This window comes from Cyprinus carpio, chromosome A17 (genome assembly GCF_018340385.1).
Source record: "Cyprinus carpio isolate SPL01 chromosome A17, ASM1834038v1, whole genome shotgun sequence".
In the NCBI taxonomy this organism is placed as follows: domain Eukaryota; kingdom Metazoa; phylum Chordata; class Actinopteri; order Cypriniformes; family Cyprinidae; genus Cyprinus; species Cyprinus carpio.
The window spans coordinates 14,235,936-14,248,389 of record NC_056588.1 but is presented as its reverse complement, the minus strand read 5'-3'; the positions used below and the strand labels follow the sequence as shown (position 1 = coordinate 14,248,389).

Below are 12,454 nucleotides of genomic sequence, written 5' to 3'. Positions count from 1 at the left end.
TTGGTGGTATCCAAGTGAGAATGGAGGCACGTCTAATGATATTATTCCATTTTTACGGCAAGTTATTCAAAATGATCTCATGGTGGCAATAAATCCTGGCTTTAATCATAGTTATCTCAAGATCTCTTTTGTTAATTGTCACCACACTCTGTCATCTTTTTGAGACCATTTCATTGGTAGAGTCTAGAGGGACATCAACAAATGCTTTGAGTTGATAAAATATCCCAGTAATGGGTGACCCATGTTGATCTAAACCTATATGACCAAGAAGGTTTTTGTAGAATGTCCTTAAGATAATAGGACACTGGAGCTATCAAGCCTCAAACAAGACAAAAAAGTGCAATGAAAGTATCATAAAAGTGGTCCATAAAACTTGTGCACTATATTTCAAGTCTTATGAAGTCATGAAAATTGAGCTTGAAGAATCAGTTAAGTCTGATTCATGAACAAATCTTTCCGAACAATTTTGTAACTATGGATCAACTGATAACACTGAAGAGATATTACTCATAAAAAACATTTGTTCATGAATAAGACATCGCTACTCACAGCAAGGACAGCTAGGACGGAAGTCAAGATTTTCAGTGAATAACAACAATTTTAGTCAATTTTTATTGTATGACTGTAGAAGTCTTGGAATAAAGCACATAAGTCATATGGACTGCTTTTTTGATGATTTTTTTTATCACTTCTGAAGCTTGAAAGTACTCTTGTGTTCCACTAAAGAAAGAGTGATATACATTTTTGGAATAACATGAGGATAAGTAAAAGATTACTTTTTTTTCCATTAACTATTATTTTAAGGAAATCTTGGGCAGTGTCTCACCTGTGGCTTTTTGTGAATGGGTGGTAGACGCTCCCTGTTTGGCATCAGGTTATTGAGATCAGGGGTTATATTGGGGTTCTTCCTCTCTTTAGGAGCCGATCGCACTAGAAGCGGTCTCACTTTTCTCAGTCTCAGCTCCGTCTCATCAGGTTCTGCTCTGAACGGTGAATTGAAAACACCTAGACACTAAGATAAGCAAACAAACATAACAATCCACCAGTTTGGATGAGCAAGGTGAACAAAACAATGTTATGCTTCTGTTGGCATAATGAAGAGAAAGTCTGTTTCTCTAAATGATTGCCCTTAAACCTTGCAGAGCACACCTCCAAAAACATCCTCATGCCCTCTTTAATAACTCATTTGCTAGCAATGGACTGGTAACAGCTTCCATTGTACCTCTCATCACAGGTATTCATGCAAAGCCTACAGCAATACACATTTAGCTCTCAGGAAAAGGAACCCACTTTATTCGGTCAACCACAGCAAAACAATTATACTTATCACCTCCCCTGAATGGACACACATCCATCACTCTGGCATGTGTCATGTCTGCTGGCGTAAATGTCTGCTAGCTAACTATGAGCTGTCTGGTCTTACTGTAGCACTTCGGTGGTTCTTGGTTTGGCCTGAGGAATAACAGCTAGTCTCTAATCAGATTTTTAAAGCTTTATTACTATATATGCTAATAACTTTAACAGTTAATATGCTTCAGTAAGGCTACTGTGCCGGTTTGGATAGTGTAGCTTTGGGTGTCACATGGTGGGAGGTACACCACAAACTCCCAACTTGCCTTGGACTTACAGGAAAAGAGCAATGATGTTGACCCTCGTACTGAGGAACTACATCTATGTCAGCACAGCCACTTTTGTCCAGCGGAATTTTCTCTGGTTAACGATGAACCATGGGAGACCCATCCATTTCACGGAGACAAGGTCAGACTGTGGGAACATAAGTTGCCCAGCGTAGAGACACAGAGAGTGAGAATGAGAAAAGCAGGGAGGGGGAGAGAGAGAGAGTGAGAAAACTCAGAAGAGAACCTTTCCTGCACTGACAAGCACTTAAGTCTGAGTTGGAGTTTTGTGGTTTAAATTATTTTTCTTTTTTTGGATGTGTTGTCAGTCATGCATAATGTGCACGGTCATATTCAATATATTTTCAACCTTTACATGCAGAAATCAAAATAAAATAAAATAAAATAGAATAGAATAGAATAGTTTGGGGTCAGTAAGATTTCTATACATTAAAGATCCCTGACAAAAAAAAATCATGGTTTCCACAAATATATTAAGCAGAACAATTGTATTCAATTTAAATGTAATTTTATATAAATAAAATATAAATAAAAATAGAAAACTGTTCACAATATTACTGTTTTGTTTAAAATAAGTGCAGCATTTGTGATACTTCAAAAACATAAAAAAAAAAATTACCAACCCCAAAATTATATTAATTCTGTTTTCTGTAACCATTCATTACTAATCATAATAATTTAAACATTATTTTAACACATATTACACTATAAAACCTTTGTCCGATCATTAGTTTATTTCAAACAGATATAAATGTAATATTCTTTATTTTTCCTTTGATGAATAACCTGGTGCCATATGAAATATATTTACAAAATATTTTTGTCAATATAAAAATACTTCTAATAATCAAATTTTATACAATTAAATCCAAAAAAACTCTTTTATTTTTATAAAAATAATAAATACATTTAATTTTATAAAATGTTTTTTTCGAAATAATTTCAATGGGACAATAAAGGGGAGAAAAAAAATATGGAGACTGGTAAACTAGTCAATCCCAGTATACTCTTCCCACACCTTTTCCCTCCTTACTCCCCACTAAACCATAAATAAACTATAAACTAGCACCTCGCACCTTCCATCTGTTGTCCATTAGCCATTGGCTGATTTCTTGGTTTCCTTCCTCAGACTGCAGGCAGCTGGCAGTAATGTCCTCTTGCCCTGTTTGTGGTGTGGCTGGCACTAAGCGTCCAGTGACCAGAGCAGGAACATGGGTATGAGCGATGTGGCCACAGGAGGCTGTGATGACCATAAATGCATGAAGGAGAGGCTACAAAATAAAATATCTGCTCACCCCGCACTGCTGCTGTATCAACTAAGGCCAGAGCACTTCATCATAATTATCAAGACACATTATAGCCAGAGGGATTTCTGAAAAGAATATATATATCAGCAGATGACTGCAGTGGTTAGGAACACTGCTGTAAAAATAAACGTCTTCATACTCCATACTAACACAGTTCCTTTTCATTCTGTGACCTCAAATAAATGCACATATATGTATGCTGGATATACGTACATATCTGTACATTGATTCACCACTGACTTGTTTAGTGCTTAGGAGGAAGTGGAGTCTCTGAGCCTGGATGTTTTTCTCTTTTTCCTGTTTTTCCAGTGTGATCCGTTCTCTCTCTCTCCGCTGGAGCTCTGCAACTTCCTCCAGGTCTCTCCTGGGAAGCAGAGAACAATCCACATAAACCCACAGTTTTTCCAACTTACACTTCAGTAAACTCTTGTCTTAGTCCCAAGACATCAGATGATGTTCAACACTCTTGTGGGCTGTTCAGAAGAACAGCTTGGCTGACAGAATGATGGCATGACAGTCTGAATTCTTGTGATTATTTCATACTGAAACATGACAGACTTTTGCAAAATTTGTATTTCTGTTATTTGAAAATTATAATACATAAGGAGCATTGTTGAGCATGTGTGCACATGTTCATTTGTTTATATTTTCTACCACTACATTTATGCCTGTGCCAGATTAAGCATAAAAAAGAACATAAAATACACAAAATACTTCCTGTTACATAGTTATTTTGCTCTGTACACTGACCTTTAAAAATACTCTCACTTTCGTATGATGCACTTTTCGCTACCATTTTCTCTTCGTAAAAGTACATTGCAAAAGAAATCAAATATGCAGAGTAATTCGGCTGTGAGTGTGTTTTCAGTTGTTGTCTGAGGTTGTAATGTTTTGCATCGCTGTCTGACCAGCCTCGGCTTCTTTCGTGTGGCATCACATTGTCTGTGTGACCTTTGCTAACCTATATCTCCCGCTTATTATTAATTGCACTGTAGTGGACAAAAGCCAAATAGATTTGTAACCGTGCAAGGGGATCTCGATCTGTGTCTAAGAGAAGGCTGGGGTAACACATAAACCTCATTAGTGTTGATGGGCCAGTAGGGAGACATAGGAGCAGCTAACACAGATGACCTTTGTGTGTCCTTATACAACACACAGCTATAAGCACCCTGCGCCCACTGAATTGCATCCACTTACTGTAGAATCCACCAGGTGCTAATCACCCTTACCTATCAACAGCTACGCATGAAGTATTCAGTCAAAAATACAAGCCGTTTATTGCAAGCCGTTATAGCCGACTTTAGTCTAGCCTATTAGTTAGCTTAATGTTTTTTTTGCAACATGCATACACACATTTATTAATAATAGTAATAATATGTAGAAAGATATTCATTATCAACAATACATTAAATATGTATATAAATATGACAGCATTGTGTGTGTGTTTATATATCCTTTTTTTAATCTTTTGTTTGATATATGAACAACACGGTTATTCTTACTTATTACAACTAAAACCATAAAAAGCATTTATTTTACTTAAAATGAAATAACCATTAAGTGAAATAAAGTTTTTTACTCAACTACTTAATTGCAGCTAGTTGCCAAGGCAACATTTCAACAACTTGATAAACTAAACTAAAATAATAAAATACTATTATAAAAACTTTAAAATATAAACTATATAGAAATATTAGAAAAACAAACAGGCAAAAAACTAATAAAACTGACAAATTATAAAATAATTACAAAAAAATTAACAAATTAAAATGACAGAACAGAAAATACAGGGAAAAAAAGAATAAAAATATTTATAAAACCTACAGTAGTATCTCAATAGTGATAGTATACAATAGTGATTTTAAAATAACACTGAAGGGAGAAAAAAAAACAAAAAACAGGCAGTGTTGCATATGAAGTATAATCACCAGTGTGGTTTTTTGGCATTTGTCATAATGGAATTTCAGTATTATCTATAAATTTCCAAATTTCCGCTTGCTGTAATTTAACTTTTAAAAATTGCAAAGACCAACAAAAGCCGTTTTTGAAGAGAAATTTTGAAATAAACAAAATCTGATTAATTAGCGTAATTTAAATGCTTTAAAGTTGGTAAACATTAAGATCAGTTTGCCCATAAAATGAGAATTAGTATACTTCTCTGTAATGAATGCATTAATTTGGGTGATTAAGCATATGCATACCACGGCCTGTGTATTTTGGAGTCTTGCTTAGATAAAAGACCTGCCCTAAATACTATGAAATGTTTATAAACAAAAAAAATAAAAATGAATAAGGCCTGCAGTTAAGGAGTGAGTTTTACAGATGTCCTTGAAAGGGACACAAGAGCAGAAAAAGTAGCCTTAGCAATGGGAGTCCATAAATTCCCTCTGTGCTTCCAAAGAGTTAAAGATTTGTCATGCTCAAACATTCCAGAGAGAAATTTATCTGATTATGGCAGTAATAATTACCCAGCTGTTTATTACAGATAGAGAAATAATTCATGCAGGCAATAGGCCATGGTGGCAATGACACTCCACATTTAGTAAATATGCAAACCGCTCAGTTCTAATTACTCAAGCCCAGAGGAAGACCTTATTAAGTGCTGGAACTTTAAGTGTCTTCTTGACAAGTGATAAATTGTTACATTGCACAAACTCTTGCTGTGGAATTGCTGCGGTGAACCCGGGTCTTGACTTCATTAAGGTATGCAGAGAAGGAGAACTGAATGAAGATGGACACTGGAACAAAGTGGGCCTTGTCTTCAAGCTAGACCTAATGAAACGACACAGATTGTTTTGAACAAGGAGGGGGGAATCCTTCACCGCTGGCAGGGAGAGAGAATGAGAGAGAGGGGCCGCACTGACACGGGCAGTCGCTGGCCTCCTATCATTGGCATGCCGGGCTGATCTGCTTGTGCTAAATGGGAACCATTAGGAAAATTTAGAATAATTTATTCAGGCGCCGGAGCTGTATGGATTAAAATCCTGGCACTGAGACCTTTGAGGGGTGACTAATCAGTCAGTGGGTGATCCTGAGCCCAACGTGGAACAGATTGTCAGAATCAGCACAGTGATCTTTCACTTCGCATCTTTGACTGATTCACCATGACCTCAGAAGCATTACATAAACAGCTAATTGATGCACAGACGGCATCTACTGGCAGATAGAGAGAGAAGGACAGACAAACAAAAAATGGGACATTGTTTGTAAAACACAGCTGGACACATATCAAAAACTCAATAGGACAAGACTTTCTATTTCCACATTTTCACACCGCAAATAATTTGTTTAATACTGACCAGGCAGATTGATCAGACGATATTTAAGCAATTTTGAATGTGAGATGATCAAATGAGCCAATAACTTAATAATTAAAATGTTAATTGTAAATGTTCTATCTATCTATCTATCTATCTATCTATCTATCTATCTATCTATCTATCTATCTATCTATCTATCTATCTATCTATGTGTGCCATGAACTTGCCATGTTTTTAATACATATATAAATCAGTGTTTTACAATATATAGATATTAGGGCTGACAATCAAAAAAATAATCAAATTAATTACATTAAAGGCAGATGAATTGATTTAATCACACTTTTTTGCCACGATTTTAAGTTAAAAAATGTGAATTAAAAAATACAATATATAGTTTTAAGTATAATATAAAATTTTGGCCTCTTCCAAAACAGGAAACAGATTTTTTTTTTTTTTTTTTTACAATATACAGTATAAGACACATGGCTGTACTTGATGGCCCAATGTTTTTATACAGAAATGCAATGTGTTAACATGATTCATTTGTGAGAAACCCCATTAAAAGAGAACATTCCCACTTAAAGAGTGGCTGGAGCAGGGAGATGGAGGGAGGGGGTGGGGTGTTGGGAGTCAGTGATCCAAGGACCACTTAACAGATTTACATTTAATTTTAGCTAGACCCTTAAGATATTTTTCCTAAAAGTAAAAGATTCACATTACAAAAGTGACTTTGTCTTTATCAAAAGTAAAAGATGGCATCCTCCTTCAGCCCCTGAAGCAGGAACTTTTTTTTTTTTTTTATAAATGTGGGGGCACACGCAAATCAGAGGCCAATTTTGAATTTCATAAAGTTATTCATTTTCAGGTAACCAGAGGCAATTTATGCATGACATGCTGCTAATGTATATGTCTCAAACATGCTGTTAAAGGCGTGACATTCATTTGTCTTTGCAAGAATTTCAGACAATGGTCATCTGTGAACATTAATCTAATGTAATATTATGTACAAGTATTACTTTATTTGAAGCTGTATATAAAAATGTATTTTTTTCACCTGATGTGCTTATTCTTCCTTGTCAATCCCTCCAAATATCTCTTGCGTGCATAATAATTATAAGTATGGTGACCCATAACCCATCCAAAGCAAAAATAAGTATAAGTATGGTGACCCATAACCCATCCAAAGTGCACACACACAGCAGTGACACACACAGCACACACACACGGACCGTGAAACACACACCTGGCAGCAGTGGGCAGCCATTTTATGCTGCGGCACCCGGGGAGCAGTTAGGGGTTCGGTGCCCTGCTCAAGAGCACCTCAGTCGTGGTATTGGCGACCGGAGACTCGAACCCACAACCTTAGGGTTAGGAGTCAAACCATAAAACCAAAAGTCCACAAAATCCTAGGTAATATTAATTATTATTACCTTAATGTTGCACTGTATGGCAGATAAAGATTAAGAAATTGAGTTTTATTTGGAATTGCAAAAAGTATTTAGAAGTTACATTCGTAAAAGACAACTTAAAGTCAGAGGAAATTACAAAAGCCCCTGTCACTTTAAAGCTAGCAGTCATTGTCACTCCATGAAGAAGTTGGTGCCACCATGACAGCACCACTGAGGACCCAAAACAAAAAGGACAGATGTCCTTCAGGCTAATTAGGTACTTAAAACAATAGCAGGTAAAAATAATAATAATAATAATAAGGCAAAAACTAAACAAAACAAGAATTGCCATTGATCAGTAGTCAATAGATAATTTTAAATAAAGTAATTGCAAGCTTGGTTTCTGAGTTTGTGACCTCTTAGACTAGTAAAATCAATGATGCATATTGCTCAATTAGATCTAATACAAATCGGGCCTCGCTTGTAAACACTGATGTCTATTAAAAGGCTAACACATTGGCTTTTGGTAAAGAGCATGATAGACACTTTATAGAATAAAGGAAATGGCTAAAAAGAAGCACAGTGCTAAAGCTTTAATTGTTGTTGTTTTCAGCTTTAATGGACAAGGGTGAGGAGGAGCAATGCCCTTGTTTTGCATCTGATTAGATGCAAACTATAGACTTTTTAAAAAAAAAAATATTTGGGGGCAAAATATCTTATTAGAGGCGCATGAATCATAATCAATTCAGTTCAATATATCAATCTATCTATATATCTATACGGTTGTGGTCAATTTACATACAACTTTTGTGTATTTTAACAAAATAAGTGGGATCATAATTGCAATCATACACAGTTGGGGGGTGTATGTAAACTTATTGAGATCCATCTATCCAACACTTAACACAAATAACAAACAAATAAACAATACACAGTTGGGGGGTGTATGTAAACTTATGATCACAGTTGTATAAAGTGACATTCATTAGCAAACATGCATAGTTTCCCATGAAGCTTTCCAAACTCAAAAAGAACAACTGACGGTCCATTTTTCCCATTTAACACACTCAGTCTATGGTTGAATCATATCCTTCAGTGATTGTTTTCACAGTCGCCATTTCTTTTTTTCCTCAGCAGTTTTTACATTACCGGTGCTATCCGGACATAGCACTCTATCCTTTACAAGGGCTATTAAAGCTGTCTGTCCTGTTGAACAACTTCTGTTTGTGTCTAAGTGGTGACAGGACCTTTAGTCTCATATTCTTTGACCCCTGAGAAGAGGTCAAGCTTCATGTCTCAAATTAGACTTACATAACAGAAGTGGGAGCAAAGAATACAGGGTAAGATTTGTGTATAAATCACTCCCTCAGTTCACATTTCTTGTGATGTCCAATGATCACAGTAGAAATATGCAGTCCTCCATACAAATGCAACATTCTTCAATAAGCTATGAAATTTTGTAAGACTAATAAAATTCTTTAAAAGTTTCACCTCAGGGAAAAACAGTTGTAAAGCTAAAGTTTCTATAGCTCAATAAAAGTGCCAATATATCACTCAAATATAAATGTGTTTGATTTATAGACTGTGAAACAGAGCATGCTGGATTGATATGGCTGCCTTTATACAACTGTAACTGGTGAAAAAGATATGATAGCAAATTCATTCATATTTGGATTTGACTTCAGTTAATATGCCAGTATGTGTAAGAAAAATATTTTTAAGTCTTATGCTCACCAAGTCTGCATCTATTCGATAAAAAACATAGTAAAAACGATAATGTGAAATGCTTTTACAATTTAAATTAACTGTTTTGTATTTAAAAAATATTTTAAAATGCACATTTATATATTTTAAGCCAAACAGCCCCAATTCACAGCATCCATTACACCAATGGAGAAAAAAAGCTTATAAACCACAAATCACTCTAATATGCTGATTTGATGTGCAAGAAACATGTCTAACACCAATGAACACCGTTGAGCTGATTTTTTTTATGGAATATTTTTTTTTTTTAGGATACTAGGATTTATAGAAATTTTGAAAAAAAAAAAAAAAAAAAAAAAAAACGGCATAGATTTCTATATATACTGTGTGTATATATGTGTGTGTGTGTGTGTGTATATATATATATAATATATATAATTATATCTATTATATATATATATATATCATATATATATATATATATATAAAATTTCTCTCTATATATAATTTATATATTTTATATATTTATAATAGCTATGAAAACATGAAAAAAGTATTTAAAAAATATTTAATATATTTATGCATATTACGCTATGCCCCACTTTATATTTCAATGCAGTTATCACAAACCATTAAAATCTGTTTACAGATTTCATCCAAATCAAAAGTGTGACCCACTGACTTTTCACTCCCTAAACAGCAAGAGAAATATTTACCTTGACAGCCATCTTATTGTAGAAATTCATCTTCGTGATAAAATATGCTGTCTGTGAAGAGAGGGAGATAGCATTACATTGTGACTGGACCCTCTGATGTTTTCTCAACATGTGAGGAATAAAATCCTCTTTATACATAATACATAAAAGTCATGGAGATGCAGCAGTAGATAAAATTCTTAATACATAACAAGTCATACTTTGTATCGAAGTGCCTGTTCTTAATACATAATGCAGACATGGCTAGGAAAATCTATGCAAGTCAGGCTGGTAACTAATGGAGATGTATGAAGGTAAAATGCTCTTCGCTGAGTCTGATAATCAATGGAATGCTGCTGAGGATGGACCAACTAAACAGTCAGGAATATTCACAAGGCACAAGATACAAAACATTCACTCACTGGGGACACAAAAGAATGCATTTTTTCAATTACAGATGAGAAGAAATCAAACAGAAAAGGACACCATGTAAAATATACAAAAAATTTTATATAAATACAAAATATATTATTATAATCAATGAATTATTATAATTATATATTTTTTAGTTACTCAAATAATGCAGAATTTCCATATTATATTCACTGGATTTCCTGGAAGTTATGTTAAAAAAATCTAAATCAATACTGTAACTGTACATTTTAGAAAGACATAAAATATTAGGCAACCAACTGTTTGTCATAACTGAGGATACAGCAAAAACAGAGACATTTTCCTGAACAACTTAAATCTTATATAAAATCTATTCTCTCAAAATATTTAGGTTTTATTTTAGAAAATGAAGAAATGAAGATAAGAAAAATGAGTACTAATTTGTTAACACCTTTAAAACATGAATGAGATAAAAGCATTCCATTGGAAGTCAATACGAATTGTACAATTACAAACTTACACCAGAAGTACATAAGTCATGGCATGCCTGTTAACTGCTAAATGTTAATGAGGGTTATCATAATATAATCAATATTACATGTCTCCACAACTTACCTTTACCCTTTGTCTGAAAAGCACCCATGCAGTCAATCCATGCCATATTTTTTGTATTGATGTTGCATTTTTATGCAGAAGACTGAAAAATAAAACAACACTCGGCAAACTGTAATTATAGTTCTGTAATTTCAAACAGATTAAATCAAAACTTCTTTCCTCAAAGTTCCTTTTTTCCCCTCTGTGTTCCCATGGTAGGTCTTCCTTGGACAACTGTACATTGCATTCATCATTAACCACCCTCTAAATGCATGTCTATGGCAACTCTGAACTCAACATGGCCATCAATTTCCAAAAGGCCATTTATAACTCCAAAAAATCAATGCGTATAGGGATGGTGGCAACCCTGGAGCTGCACTCAAGAAGCCTAGATTGTGCTTAATTAGCCACTTAACACATTGATCAATTAACTAAAGTAATCTAACTTAACCTACTGTCTTGGAGTTTGTCTGCTCACTGCACAGAAATATGTTGAGGTTACACACTGTAGCACCCTGTGCACTGGCTAATTCTTGCATTTAAAGACCAAATGCATTCGATTTAGGCTTCAGCGACCACTTACAGGTATATGCTGAGAATATAGAATTATACGCCTGTCCTCATTAACACATCCGTCTACCCTATACAATATGGATCCCAGAAATGTCCCACCTACTGTATAGAGTGCAACAGCACCCACCCACTATTTCAGTGGCCTTAGTTCAGGAAGTGTTTTTCTCATTCATTAGTTATCAAAGTTATAATCTTTGATATATGATATATGATATTTCATGAGTTATAATCATAAAAAAAAAAAAAAAAACTGGTTACAAGGTGAATCACAACATTACAAACTACAAACTTTGATTTAAAGCAAAAGATAAAAAATAAACCATCCCATGCCATATATTTTTGTATTATTGCAGAAACAACAACAACGACAACAAAAACGTAGCAAGCTGTAAGTGTAGTTCTGTACTTTGAACAGAATAAATCAAAACTTTCTCCTTGAAGTCCCCTTTTTCACCTCTGCATGCCACCAGTAGGCAACATTACAAATTTGATTTGAAACGGAAATTTTTAATATATATTTTAATATATATATATATACACACACACACAAACTCTCTCTCTCTCTCTCTCTCTCTCTCTCTCTCTCACACACACACACACACACACACACACACATCTTCACTCTCCTCTCTCTCTCTCTCACACACACACACACTCTCTCTCTCTCTCTCTCACACACACACACACACACACACACACACACACACACACACACACACACACACACACACATACACAAATACATACCATTTGCAGTGCTTCATGGGAATGGCCAGAGACTAAAGCATTCTTTTGGCACAATTTGTTATTTTTAATTCCCTGATTGTTGAAGAGTAGTTTGCAGAATCATGGGTAATGTAGTTTTTTCACCAAGAATTCTGCTGTTAAACATGATTATTT

General features: G+C 34.7%; 1 non-coding gene across 1 annotated transcript; it reads right to left on the bottom strand.

Moving 5' to 3' along the window:
• Window positions 1-654: 654 nt before the first annotated feature.
• On the bottom strand, window positions 655-11,638 carry LOC109082440. Its single transcript, XR_006162161.1, has 4 exons — window positions 11,003-11,638; window positions 10,016-10,066; window positions 3,185-3,308; window positions 655-1,012 (listed from the first exon to the last, which is right to left on the bottom strand). It is a non-coding gene; the product is annotated as an uncharacterized LOC109082440 (transcript).
• Window positions 11,639-12,454: the final 816 nt, after the last annotated feature.